The sequence below is a fragment of the Corvus hawaiiensis genome, chromosome Z (assembly GCF_020740725.1).
Source record: "Corvus hawaiiensis isolate bCorHaw1 chromosome Z, bCorHaw1.pri.cur, whole genome shotgun sequence".
Lineage (NCBI taxonomy): Eukaryota > Metazoa > Chordata > Aves > Passeriformes > Corvidae > Corvus > Corvus hawaiiensis.
Window position 1 is genome coordinate 29,987,454 of NC_063255.1, and position 15,090 is coordinate 30,002,543.

The 15,090-nt window shown below is 36.6% G+C and overlaps 1 long non-coding RNA gene across 1 annotated transcript in view; it reads right to left on the reverse strand.

The window, feature by feature from the left end:
• LOC125320547 overlaps positions 1 to 15,090 on the reverse strand; it is a 32,935-nt gene that overhangs the window by 15,346 nt on the left and 2,499 nt on the right. The window contains exon 2 of the long non-coding RNA XR_007201173.1: positions 4,262 to 4,507. This is a non-coding gene — a long non-coding RNA (uncharacterized LOC125320547). The remainder of the gene's footprint in view (positions 1 to 4,261; positions 4,508 to 15,090) is intronic.

The following is a 15,090-nucleotide window of genomic DNA, read 5'->3' on the forward strand; positions in this document are numbered from 1 at the left end:
AGGGTGCAGTTAACTACTTTGCTGTACTTAAACTAAAGACCAGATACTCCTGAAAGATTCCAGCAAATACACAACTTCAAGCACCAAATTCTGAGTCTTTCCTACTTTTAGTCCATTTCTTTTTAAGACAGTACAGAAAAACACATTATTAACATTTTGAATGAGAAGATAGTTTTAAAAAGTAATAAAAAGAAGGTACATCCTTAATTCTCATGGAAATTTCCATTATTTCTTCAAGAAAAGCACAATACCAAGCAATTACGTGCCTGAAACATTGATTTGGATCACATGATTTAATTAGGAAATTACACCTTTGTAGAACTTTTCACAGAATGATAGAGGAAAAGAAAGTAGGTCTTCTATTCGTCATTCTTAATTATCTCTCTATCAGAATTGCTATTTAATGAATGCCTCTGATTAAGTTTGTTTCATTAAATTATGAGATCTGAATCATACTATAAGACCTGTATAGACTTATGAATTTTAAGAGGTAAGGAAGCTAGTCCAGTATGTGTCAGCTTGACATCTAAATTGTTCATCTTTTTCCTGATGTGCTCAAGTTGCTGGTTTGCTATTTTAATACAAACTGTACCATTGTATGGTTGCTCTCTTGTCTTTGCCTTTAGCCTGGCATTATGAAATAACATTTATTCATAGGACCCTAATTTTTAATCACTTATGTTTGCTAACAACCCTTAAGACCAAGTGATTTTCACAAAGAAGGGTTTGAAACATTTACTTTGTTTTGATCCACATAGTGTTTGCGTGGGGGTTGGGTTTTTTCTTGGTTTGTTTTTTTGTTTTATTTTGTTTTGTTTTGTTTTGTTTTTTGATTGCATCTGTTTTGAATGAAGTTGCAAGTTATAGAAAAACAGAAGAATAAATTAAAATAGTTACAAAGTATGAACTTTTACTGTTGTGACAATCATAATGAGATAAATGTAGAGGTCTTGCCTTTCATTAGTAGAGCAGTTTTGGCAATCTAATCTTTATCTTAGGGGAATTTTAGTCACAGTCATATTTCTTTATCTTCCCCATTAAGCATTTAGACACTTTAAAAGTTCTTTAAAGATCAACCTCAGGCAATTTATGTCCAAGAAATGAGATGAGAAACATTGCTACACAGAAAATTAAGCATTTATTACATATCAGTGTAAGGCTAAGGATAAAAGTCATAAAGCCAAGGCATTCACGATAAATGTGCATCTTGAAGAGCAATTTTTAACGAGGCCCTCGATTCATTGTCATCCTGATAGTTGTTCCTCTATTCATGTTGTTTGTGTTCATGTTCCTTTGTTTCATCAATTCAGGTATTTCTACCGTAATCCAGTGTACCAATAAATAGGGGTGAAGGAAGGAGTTCTTACTAATGATGTTATTAAGAGAATTTTTCTTTCTTGAAAAGAGTTAAAATTTAGCTTCCATATTGTTCTTCTGCTGCAACAGGTATTTCTTAGAATTACTAGAGCTTACTAGACACATTGTATTATTTGAGTTACTAGAATAACTAGGATTTATTCGAATTCCTAGAATTTCCAGCATTATCTCTAGAATATGCCCCAATGAGAGGACAAGGAACCTCTTAATTACAAAATAAAATGTCTAAAATATTCCAAGTTCATTTCAGTAAGTGCAAACTTGGAAAAAACAAAAACCTACGAACATTAGAAAAAAGCTTTCTGAATATCTCTTCATTAACTTAAAAATAATTTCCTTACCCAAGCAAAAATGTATCCCTAAACACAAGCAAACCAGATGATGCTCCGTTCATAACAAGACACTGAATGGGGTTTGTTTATAAGGTGAATTCATTTTCAATGTCATCAATGTCAGGTACTACCAGAACATATCCCAGATTTCCTGTATGGGCAAATAGATTTGTGTTGTTCTTCTAAATGCCTTTGAATCATTCATGCGTATTTAATAGGACTAGCTCTAAGGATAGATAAAAAAGTTACAGTGACAAGGACATTTCTTCACTGCAAGTTACCAGATAAAACTCTTTTCCTGTTGAAATTACTAGCTTAATCCAGCTAATATTTACAGAGAAGATTTAATGGCTGGTAAAGTGAAGTATCTTCTATTCCACCTTGAAAATAGGCTGGTTCTGGCTAAATTATACTCAAAAAGGTTTCCTGACATTTTTTTATGTAATACAATCCATTTAGATTTTCTATTTATGATTTGTAGTGGTTATGTGCTTTTGCTCCTCATTTTAAAAAGAAAAAAATAGAAATTCATGTCTAGTTGTAGACAGAATTAACAATCAAATCAATAAGAAACAATTCAAGTTTAATGTCTATTCTGCTAAAGATTAATCCATAAGGAGATTACAATTTTATAACAAAACAGATGAAACAAAAAATTTCTTCAGAATTATATTGCCCCACACAAATGGTTTGCCAGACTTCACTGTATCCCCAGGTACATAAACTCCATAGTTTGCAGCAGTGACCTGCTACACCAAAAACTCATCATGGGTTTTACCACTCCCTTAAGTATCAACAAAAGGGGAATTAGCTGCAGTGCTGCAGCACCTCGACACCTCAGTATCAATCAAACACCCCAGTTCCAGGCACAGCCCCACTACGTTGGAGAGGGGCCGTGTCAGCCTTTGCAGATCAGGCCCACAAAATCCACTGCAAGTGGAAGCAGCAAAAAAAGCAATTCAGCTATCCTGGTTTCCATATAAGAAACCAACAATCCAGGCAAATAAGGAAAATTATATGAGGGGTCCTTGGTAGAGAGGGGATCTGAACTGGGATTGTGGAAATTTGGTTAGTGTTGGGGTACAACTGTGCAGACCTCTTTTTTACTTCTAAATTGAATCAACTGCCTTGTTATGATAGTGTACAACTCTCACTTGTACTAGACTGTAGGGTTCACAATACAACATAAGGCAAAGTTTTCCTTCTGTTAAGTAGAAATTTAAACCTTCTGGGTAATGCCTCCCAAACTACTAAGCACAGGCAGGGAAATTTACCCCAGTTTTCACCATGGATTTATTATTGTAGCTCCACAACATGGAGCTGAATGACCTAAAAGCATGTTAATGCTGCTGCAGGACACATTAAAGTCATACAACAGCATTTTCCCTGAGTGGGTGTATTCAGCTCATTTAATAAAGATTATGAGTGACTGCACCCTTTTTTTGGCTATGACACAACTCAGGGATAGAGAAGTTTAATAGCATATTAGTCATCTGCCCAGAGGTAAACTATTTCATAATGAACTGAAAAGCCAGAAAATTGTGTCTCTGTGTGTGTTTTAATATTACTTTGTTCATACTAATGAAATTTATGCAAAGCACCACAAAAACTGGTGAGCGTACATCCATAACATGACTGAAAGACATTGCAGATTGTGTTAGGGTGAGGTGTTAAATTATTTATTACATGTCAAGTTTGCCTTTTTTCTTTTAATTGCTTTCCTGGTATTTTGAAATTATTTCTGCTGTTTAGTATGAAGTTATTAGCATAAAGATCATGCAGAAAGTCACATTTTTATTTCTGCTGCACAGTGTGCCTTGCCCAATGAAGAGGGCAAAGGAAGGAATATCCCCAAACATCTGTGGGCAGAAAACTTAGTGCTTTTTTCATCTTTTAAAAATTATTAGTCAAGCTAGATGAGCGTACATGTGGGGGGAAGCAGGGAAGAACATGGTAATTCAGAGGACTGGCAGCAGAATAAAGAATATGTGGAAAAAGAGTTTTGCTTGCAGGCGTAAGGATGAGTCCTGGCGCAGCTGAGCTGCTTGCTCACCTTTGGAGCCCACAGCCACATTGACCCATGTACCTTATGGGTATTGGGCTTGCCTGTGGGTGATGTGGGGACCATGGACCACCAAGGTGACATTGCTGGTGAGCACTAGAAAGCTGGGTTACCCACCTTCTTGGACTTAGCATAGCTGTCTACACTTCTGTGCTGTCAACCTGGTGCCAAGGAGTAATGGGAACATGCCTTTTACATCCATTTGGGACTGGAAATCAGCTGAGGGTCCAAAAAGCCAAGAGTGGCCAGGAGATCTACAATCCTGGCTCCTTCACATGAGAGGAAGTTCTCCCATTCTACCTAAGCATATGTGATACCGGTGCTCCTCAAAATCCTTCAAAGAATAGATCTTGGGAGCCCCATGTGCCTGGTGAGCCCCTAATTCTTCCTATGGAAACAGCTGCTCATTTTGGGTTTTTGCTGGGGGCTTGAGGAATGAGACATGGCTCCCTTTCAGCTGGAATGCCTTCTCCACTAGAGGATTACTCACAGTGTCTGGGTGTCCGCCAGGAGCCGGATGGCAGGGTGCTGCCTCACAGGTCTAGTGCTCCTCCTGCAAGTACAGATCTGTGAAAGCTGGCACATTCCCTGCCCTTATGAACAGCAATCTCCAATCTGGGCTGCTAAGCATGCTGGAGACCAGGAATGTCCACCACTTCACCTGGCCTCCAGCTGAGGCCATCTGATACACAGTCAGGGACAAGCTCACTGGATGTCTCTTGTGGCCATCCGTTGCCTGTGACCAGGGAGAGAGAAAAAGGGAGAAAAGACAAAACCCCATCATCTTACAGTTTTAGCTAGCAGTTTTTAAAAATTTGTTGTGAGTGCCTTGGGAATTAGACAATAAATTTATGTCTTTAGATTTAATTTTCTGGATTTCTATTGAATAGCTTTTAACAGGATTTTTACCAGTAGGTGTGTTGTTGCTTGAGAACCTGGTGACTACTGAGTATTTTAAAACCTACAGTGATTATCAAGTTTTCCTCCAATCATCTTCAGTGAAAACTTTAGTCTTGTTGGCAGTGTGCACCCAAGAAGAGGTTAAGAAAGCCTGGAAGAGGTTAAGAAAGCCTGGAAGAGCCTCTTGTTAGTATTAGAGCACAATGCTTTGTGATGAGCAACTGTAAATTGTTTTAAGGAAAGAGCAGTAAAAGCTACAGACCCAAACAAATGGGCAAGTACTGCAGGCAGCTTGGCACATGCTTAGAGCAAAGCTGTGCTTAAATGTATTACTGGACTGAGATATGACAGTACAAACGATCTCCCTACTACCAAAATCAAGATTCCTAAATCAGCTTACATGTGTTTGATGTTTGAAGCCCAATGTTATTGTGATTTATTAAAATTTATGTATAAAAATTATGTATAAAATATAGATAATATGAATATATTTATGTTGTTGATCAATTTATTAAAATGGGTAATATACAAACAAAAATACCCTAGCTCTCAACCACCACCATAGTACAGCTCAGCTATCTATTTTTTATTTGTCCAGAATGCATGGTTTGGTAGAACCATGCTTGATAAACCCAAAAAGTTCTTTTTAGCTGATTCTAAATTTTTTTTTTAAATCAGGTCTCCACAGCCTTTTATTTTTTTTGACTTGTATTAAACATTAATGACCTTGTAAGGTTGAATGCAGAGGTTTTGTTTTCTTCAGGTTTTGAGGCTTGCAGAAAACCTGTTTGCAAAGATGATCGTCTTGGTCCTGACAATATCTTATGCATGAAATTTTAGAGTACTTGAAATTTTTTCTTTTCCTAATGAAGGGAAAGCATATTCACTCATGAGGGAGAAGACAGAATTCTTTGGTTTGTTGAAAATCACCTTTATGAATGCACACCTGGGCAAATGAACACTATAAATTGCTCTTTCTAGAAACCAGTGCAAAAATCTGTAATAATAAAAGACATTTATTTATTTTCATGTTAGCATGATATTTATGAAATTCTAATGCACTTGGTGATGTTTTAGAACAAGTATATACAGTACATTTTACCTAACTGTAAGGAAGTTTGCTTTTCTGATTTTTAATTACAGTTGTGTAGCAACAGTCCCAAAACCAGAACTGTGCAGCATCAAAGCACCATGCTACAAAGAGCTTGAGCTTATCATGTATTGACTAATATCAGAGATAAATTGATATTTGCCTGTGCTCCTCTTACTGCTTACTAATAAACATTGTTTAAAAATTATGCACTCCTACTTGCATAAACTGCTTTCATGTCATGTTATTGATAGTTTTGCAAAATCTCTCCGTTGATCTGGCTGGCAGGATACTAGTTGGAAACTCAGAGATAAAGTACAATCCTCTAAATGTTTTTCTTCAGAAATTAGAGTTATTTTTCCTTACATTGCCTAAAGCAAAAGTGTGATTTCTGGCTCACACTTTGCATGTCAAAACCCAGCTTTTCTGTAATGTTCCTCCTGATTTATGGTTTTAAGAATGATTAAAAAAAAACCAGCCTTTTTTTTTTTTTTCCAAGCAGACATACAAATACGTGGTTTACAAGTTTTTCAATCTCATTTTTTGAAATTTGCTTCATGTTTCCTTTTTCTGTCCCAAAATAGATCATGATAACAAGACAGTCAGTATACCCGGGTTCCTTATATAAAAATTATTTCAATGCCTAATAAAAAATGTAATAATTGAGAAAGAGGAGCTTATCCATTTGTAAAGAAATCTTCAAAAATCATGTGAGATAACAACCACACGATAAAAATTATTTGTTAAAGAAAGCGTATCTCAAGCTTCCACAGAATTTCACTGAAAAGATGAAAGCATCTGGTGATGCCAGAATGGGCAATATAAACATGATTATGTGGATAGGTCTATTCACACACACAGAGTAATGAGAAAGTATGAACAAGCTCCCCGAGAAAGGCCAAAGATTTTGTGGCGACTTTTGTATCTCACCCCACTAATAATTTATAAACAGGAGGGAAGAAAAAGACTTAAGCAAGTTATGTAACCCAGTCTAACACAGTCCCAGACATTACATACCGTGACTGCTTTTATAAAGGATCCCATAGCAACTTGAATTATTTCTGAAATGTCTGTTAATAATGTCTGTTATAAATTAGGTTAAATGTAATGTCAGGTTTTTTAAGCATCAGTATGCTCTCATGAGTCATTCTTACTCATACAAGCAACCTGTTTTTGGTGTAAAGGGATGATAGACTGATGCAGTGCAATTGTACCCCTTTTGATTTTTTTTAACAAAATTACTACTTTGCTTACTGTGTGCCTACTTGTCAGGTGAGAAGGAATATGTCCTAAAATGTTATAAATTCAAGCAGGAATATGAAGTTCAGTTGCAGTATTACATAGTCTTACAGGCAATTATGGAGATCTGTCAAACTGAAAAATACCCAGGCTTTTTTCATCAGATCTACACAGGAACACTCTCTTTCATTGCAAAAGAGCATGTAAAGTAATAAATGGGAACTTGTGATATGGGAAAATAGAGAAATAAGGAAGACCTAAAGTGCAAATGAAAAAATATGTCAGGAAAGAAGAAAAGACATTTATTTTTTGCTAAGTCTTTGACCTACTCTGTAAGAGCATTCATAAGTCTGCATTGCTATGTGTGATTCTGAAATGGTCTATACAGAAAAATGAATCAAACAATAACTAGCTAACTAAATAGAAATACAACAAAAATACCATATAAACAAACTTCTTTCAGAACTCAGTGTCCTGAATTTGAGATAAGAAAAATAATCTGCTTCAAATACATTAACTTTGTAAAAGCAATGGCATAAATGGAAGAAACAGAAGAGAAACAGTTGTGATACTTCAGAGAAAACACCACAACCTATTATTGGGCAAAAAACACAGGCTCCATTCTACAGCTCTTTGGGATACAAAATGTGGACAAGAATCAGAAAAGTGTCTGGGAGCAGAGCTAGGCTTCCAAAGACCTGCAAGAACAATTTAATCTTGGATACCACTTGTCCAAACTCGACAGCCCATGATTGCTCTTAGACATGCAGAGCAGTAGCTTTACACAACAGCTTCATGCTACGGTTCCTTTTGCCACTCCAAATTCTATCCAGCTCTTCGAAGATTTCTATGCTGGCTTTTTATTTGCAAAGTGCCTCTAAGCACCGAGAACCAAGGGCAAAGACAACAAGTGAATCTAATCTTTCCAACATTATGATATGGGGCAACTCCAAAATGAAGAAAAATGGTTTTTCAGCCTACAAAGACTCACTTCAAGGAGAAGACACATCTTCTTTCAAAGCCTTTACTTTTTTCTATTTTATGTATGCTTATATATAAATACATATGCTTTCATGTGCATATTTCTGTATTTGGTACATAGGCAGAAGCACAGAAACATATTGGCTTCCTGTCCTTTCCTCATTCACAAAATGCTGATATAATAGCTTATAAAGCAACCTCTTACCATAAATCTGGTTTTAGTGCTTTCATTTAAGTTGGTATCTAGAAAGAAATACCCGTACACATATATACATACATGTATACATAGATATAAGTACATGCAGGTGTGCATGTGCTTAGATAAAGGAGAGGAAACATTTTCATCCCTGTGACTCCCTGCTTAAGGTGAAATTCTGCCCGGGAGAAATGGTCAGCATACCCACTCTGCTTACAAAATGTTAATATCTGTTTCTATTTTTGATAACTTACATGATTCTTAGATGGTCACAAATTTTTATTGCTCTTCTATCCATCATAATTAACAAGAAAAGTGAAAGTCCTATGAATTATTGTGACACTGCACAAGACCTAGTTTTCAGCAATGGATATCTTTGGCTGTTCACATCCTCCCAGTTTTGTTCTCAAGGTAGACAGGATGTGCAATGATGCCTGGTTTCAAAGTTATTTTTTCGGATCAATATTTTCTCTTTCAAATACAGCAGGAGTTTCACCTTAACAGAGTAACATGCTTCGAATTTATCTTTGACATTAAAAAGAACATGAAAAGTGTAGCTATTTTTGCACCACAATGAGCACCTAATATAATAAAGCAGACTGTTTCAAGTCATACAAAAAAAAAATTATTCTTTTGCTCTTCATCTGATGCCTTGCCTGCCAGTATTTAGGGAAAAGTTTTAATTTTCTACAATACAAATCACCGAAATTCAAATAAATGTTCTATTATTATTCCAAAATTAAGCCATGAATAGAACAACTGTGCACCTTTTATCTACTCTGGGGCATCACATAAGCACTGTAAATGCAAATATTGCAGCTATATACAGCATTCACACGTGTTAAGATTTATTTAGGGAAAAGTTTTAATTTTCTACAATACAAATCACCGAAATTCAAATAAATGTTCTATTATTATTCCAAAATTAAGCCATGAATAGAACAACTGTGCACCTTTTATCTACTCTGGGGCATCACATAAGCACTGTAAATGCAAATATTGCAGCTATATACAGCATTCACACGTGTTAAGATTTACAGCTAGAATTAGTTATTTTGTCATTTATCATATTATAGTTTGCCTGAATTATGAGTACAGCATCAGATTGGTAAGAATGGAAAATGAAGAAGACAGTAAGTAACATTAACCAGTAGTTAATTTATGTCAAGTATAATCAACTAAACTGTGATATTATTGAAACTGTTGACTTTATACTCTATTTTGCTGTTAACACTTGAATTATCCCATGCCTATTGAGGATTGCAGGCTGAAATTCTCTGTCTAAACAGCCTGTCCCTCGCAGACAACAAAGTGAAACTCTTCACCAGCACTTCAAGTGCACGGGTAACCTTGAAGCTAAAGGTGAGCATGGTAACAGTAGTGAGAATATTGTCAGTCTCTCTGTCTGCTCAGTTGGTTCCACTCCTCAGGGCAACAGAAGTCTCAGCAGACTTATCTGACATACTCATATTGCAGAAGAGTTTTCATGCAGTAAGCATAACTTTTGGGGTAAGCAAGGAATGTTGTGTGTTAAATATTTCAGTACAAACTTTATAAAAGGTAAACTCTGGCTGCTGAAAAGATGTCCAGATTTTCTCCAGGAAAAAGTGAGGGTATAGGAAGATAATTTTTTTGCAACATTTTTCTTTTCCGTCCTATAATGTACAGCAAATGAAACTTCCTATCAAGGGCATTTAAATGCTGCATTTCAGTTAGCCATGTAATCCCCCAAAATTTTTTTTTTTTTTTTTTTTTGAGAGTGTATACTTCCAAGTGCAAACTGCTCCTGGGAAGAAGGCATGAACACCAGAAATCCAGTAGCACTATTCAGTAAATCATATAAGGATTACTGTGTATGGCAGTCTGAAAACCAGCCAGCATGTCAAAGCTTTGAACAACAAACAAAAAAATGACAAATCCACGTGCAAAATAAAACAAACAAAAATCCCCTCCAAATTGCTGTCAGTGGTGGAACTGATGAAATATTAACTCATATTTAGCCTCCTCTGAACCAACAGCTGCAGCTATTCCTTCCTAAATATCAGCTTCCCCAAAAAATATTTGCAATATACTCCCATGCTTGTCAAATCTCTCTCTTTATGCTCCTTTTTTTGCTTCACATGCCTGTGTAAGAGGAAGCCAGATGTGAATTGAAATGACAGAGTGGACAAAGCATACAGGCCAACCAGCCATCAGGTGTTTGTATCTAGGGGGATATCTGAGGTCTCTAGTACCTGTCGAAAGATAGATTTTCACAAAATTCATAAGAACTATGGATCCTCATGCATTCTTCAGTCAAATTTGGTTGAAACTGACAAATAAATATAATAAGCATTTGTTCAGAAAAAATGGCAGGTATAAAACGAGATGGAACACAGCACAGAATCCTTAGAAAGAATGAGAGAAAGAAACCTATCTTGGGATGTTATTCAGAGGAGTGGTATATAGCAGAGTCAGAAGGTAATTATTCTAATATTCATTACAGATTGAGTGCTGTATCCTCTCTTGGATCTGACTTTGAAAGAGAGATTAATTGCACTGCACTCCAAAAATACGAATGGTAACAGCCTGGGAAAACAAGCTCTGTAGAATAAAAAGTGAGATGAGTGGATATGTTTAATTTGGGTATAAAATTACAGAGATGGGAGATTATGTAAAAAAGCATTTAATGAAGTGATCAATTGCTCTCCATACCAGGAAAGAAGAGGTTGACTTCATTAGCAGCAAAAAAATCTGTACTAAATCAGTCAAATGAGTTTTCCAAAGCAGTGTGTGATCAGCTGCCATGGAGGCTTTTAACAGCAATTTACAGAAGCATAATCTCTTGTTGGGACTTTCAGCTTTATGTTTCTGTCACTGCATCTTAAACCTTTTTGTTCGGGGAGATTCCGGGGACGCAGTAACGACCACTACAGTTACAGCAGCACAGTTTGGGTTCCATTTGCATACTTTGCTAGACTTCTAAAAATGCTTTCCACTGATAAATCTGAGAAAAATCCAATCAAGAAAATGTGAATCTTGATGTAGGCTTCAGTTAATTTTAGCTCAAGATCTGAATGCATAAAGATAGTTTGCTTGGGAATTTTAAAATCTAACAGGGAGAAATGCTTCTTGTTCATGGTCTCAGTTTTATGAAGCCAGTGAAACAAATTAAACTCAAAGAAAGTAAAAAGGAAATATTTCTCAAGTTTTTCCTTTCTGAGTGTTCCAGTCTAAAGATTAAAGCAATGAAAATTAAGCTCTATGTATGTATGTAGTAATTTCGCAATAAACATTAATAGTGAGCTTTGTTTAGTGGTTATTCCCCTCTTCAACCTCTCCCCAAATACTTTTTTAAAAAGCTAGTTAATGACTATGGAGGTGTCTCTTCATTTACGGAGAAGTGATTTTAGCCAGTCATTTTATATAGGGCAAATTGGTCTCAAACAGTTTTGTTTTGTTTTTTGATTTGTTTTGTTTTGTTTTTCACCTGGGACATATTAAAATTTCAGTCCTGCAAATCTGATCCCCTGTGGACATTCCGTCGTCACCTAAGCATTTACTTATTTCAAGTGAAACTTTTGCATGAGTAAAATCTCATGAGCAAATAAATTCAAAGTTCAGGACTTAGAACCACCTTCCAAACATAAGAGTTGAAAGACAGATTTTTCTAGCTTGTTACACCACAAAGTGGATTGTACTAGAAGATCCTATATAAGATTTAAAAAATGGAGAAACTTGTATGCAGCTGACATTATTTTAAAAATTTGGATTGCAATAAAATCATGTTAAATTAGCTTATAAATACATACTTCATTCGGGTTAATTCATCCATTCATTGTTATAACTAAATGTGTATGAAATTTGGGGGTTGGGTTTTGGGAAAAAGGAAATACCAGGATTACACTCCTTTTACATATACATTTCATATCTAATTAACACATCCATTTCTTGTCCTTAGTATGTTAAGTCTGACAAAAGCTATATTATGACTACAGTCCTGCAAACCAAGGTACTAATGGAGCAATCATTCCAAACTTTGAAACAGCAGAGGAATAAATAGGAGATCTCTCATATTAGTCCTCAGCATGAATAGTATTTAACATGGCAATTGATAGGTGGATCAAAGAATCAACCAGAATGCATAATATCCCAGTTGTGTAATGAAGTCTGCCCACATTATTCTTTTCAATATGTTTATTCTCTTTTATGTGTTTAATTTTCCAAAAAGGAACCTCTCTAAATCCAGTGCTTTGAAAATCTAAGTAATGGTACATCAGCCACACTGTTAGGCAACTCTCGAGCTGTTCTGATTGGTAAGGTATTGTAGCCATCCTTGTAAGAGTATTTCAGGGACTCAACCCTTACCACATGCATTTCTCCAAGTATATATGAGCAGTCCAATGGGAGCAAACACAATAACTCCCATGAAAAATGTGTGGATGGATCTGAGGCCAAGAATTACATCTATAAGAGAGGAAAAAGAGGAAATTCCACAATAATGACTGGAGCACTGTCAGAGAAAGAGTAGAGGTGCCAAGGCAGCAGCAGCTTCTTGAACTTCAGCCCTGAGCTGCACCATTTAAAGTTACCCTGTTTGGTTTCAAGTTCATTACACACGGGGTCAAAGGATGAAGAAGAGCACCTCTAAGATGACATTGAATTTTGCACCATTACAGCAAGCCAAGATTATGTTTGTGACCCGAAAACCTGTTCAAAAGATCTCAAAATCAGCAAATGCATCTCTCTGCTAAAAATTTTGGCGCCAGAAGCCATAGAATTGACTCAAAGTAAAAAGCATTTCAAGTGAATCACGCATCCAGGCAAGCCCAGACAGGACAGTGTTAAGTATCAGTTGGCCATCATAATGGTTATCTCTCTTTAGGAACTTCAGTGTCAACAGAACCCCTGGCAAACACAGACCAATCTCACATGCTGGGCCCAGACCTGTTCTCTTTCCCGTGGTAAAATTCCCACAGGTAGCAACGGAAATTTTACATTTAAGATCTGTGCTTCTCTGCCATTTGTGTGAAGGTCAGAGCTGAGTCTTCTGCAGACAACAAACATGATATTTCTCTGCATCGTGTCGTATCTAGAGAGATTCTGATGGACTGTCTGGGGAACAGGGGGTAAAAGAAAAGGAAAAAATGTGGCCTCACTCCCCTGATGCAATTTATGCACTGGCTTATCAATCCTTCCTAACCACCCCTCTATACCCATGGCCAAGTTACTCAACAGAAGTTTTCCCAATGCTCAACATCTGTTTTCTGCCATTGCTAAATTTCAAATGAGTAATTCCTGAAAGACATCAGGAAAAACACACTGATCAGTTGTAAGAATTGAACAGAGTGCGGATGACCTCTCTCATCTACAATAAGCCAAAACTGACAGACAGCTTGAGCTGAAGCTCCTTCAGTTAAGCAACACCAATTTAGGTTTATGGGAATTTATCAGATGACCCCTTTCCAGTCATTAACTAGAACTCTCTCCAGTTCTCCAATGAGTCAGGATCTTCCACTAAATTCAGACCTAGGCTCCCTTAAAATGGAAATCAGCTGATGATAATGTGGTTTCAGGAGCACTAGTAGAAAAACGTAGCCATTAACTAAGGTGTTGAAAACATTGTAAGTGAACTGAAGCTGAAAAGGAGGAATTTTATCTGTTTACGTGTTTTTCTGTAGTTCCCACTGCTGAATTTCTAATATCATATTCAATCCAGAAAGCTAAGTATCCTCCAACTGCAGGATTGTCATACTACTTCAACCAGAACTCAGAGATTTGCCTTCCAGCTCTGTTAAATGGCCCACTTGGAGGCAGTTGTCCTCACTGAAGGCAAGTGTATCTGGTGGGACAATGTTTTGCACATCTTCTATGAGCTATATAGCACAAGTTATAAAACTTACCCATAAACACTTCAGAGATCATCAGGTGAAATACAAAAGCAAAGTGTTGCTTACAAATAATCATTAAAAGTCTTGCAGCTTGAGACATCTCTCTGTTGTTTCATTGGCCCAACTATCCTGCATTTATTTTCAACAGAAAACATCGCTTTATACTCCTCCTAAAAATTACCATCGATTTGTTTGGGTGCCAAACCCCTCCCATTTTCCATCCAACAGACATTTGAAGTAGATAGAGGTAGCAATGGCACAACTCTTCTTTGCCTCTGTGAAATTATGTGAATGATGGGATTGTTTTCCATGAAGCTCCTTGTGACATTCATTGCAGAAACTGCTGTCCAAATCCAACAGAAAGAACTCAGACTCTCATCCAATGTAATTAGTATATATTTTAATATTTATTAATATTTAATTTCAATCAGAAAATAAATATAAAATGCACGTACAGAATATCTTTCATGTCATGAAAATAGAGTTTTATAATGAAATAGCAACTGCATCGCAGGTGTGAACAAAGCCAAGCCCAGCCTCGGTTGTCACCAAGCTATCAGAAGGACTCCCTTGCTGTGAACAAACAATGATAATGTTTCATCTTAGGCTTCCATGATTAACCAATATCCTGACTTCTGCAAAGTTATTTTCATTAGGAAGATGAAAAAACACAGATATATACAATTTTTTTCCTGAAATCTAACAGAAAGAGAACAACAGCATTAAATCTCAGTCAACAGTCAACAGGACTCTGCATTTGAGAAGATCCTGGCAATTCCCTTCTCCCTGTGTTATTGCAATCAGTTAAATCCCTGACACCCCACAGCTTAGCTTTGCTGTAGCTTCCCAGCCACCACTATTCAAGGCTGCATTTAATGACCCCTTCCACTCAGCCTTTTGGCAGAAAGGATGCCAAACATAGCTACTGGGCCAAATCAAGTCTCCAGCTGTCTCTAGTTTACCATCTGATAGCTGGCAGGCATTAACATCCTCGAGAATAACAATTCCATCCCTACAGCTGCCTTGTCTTCCACTGAACCTGG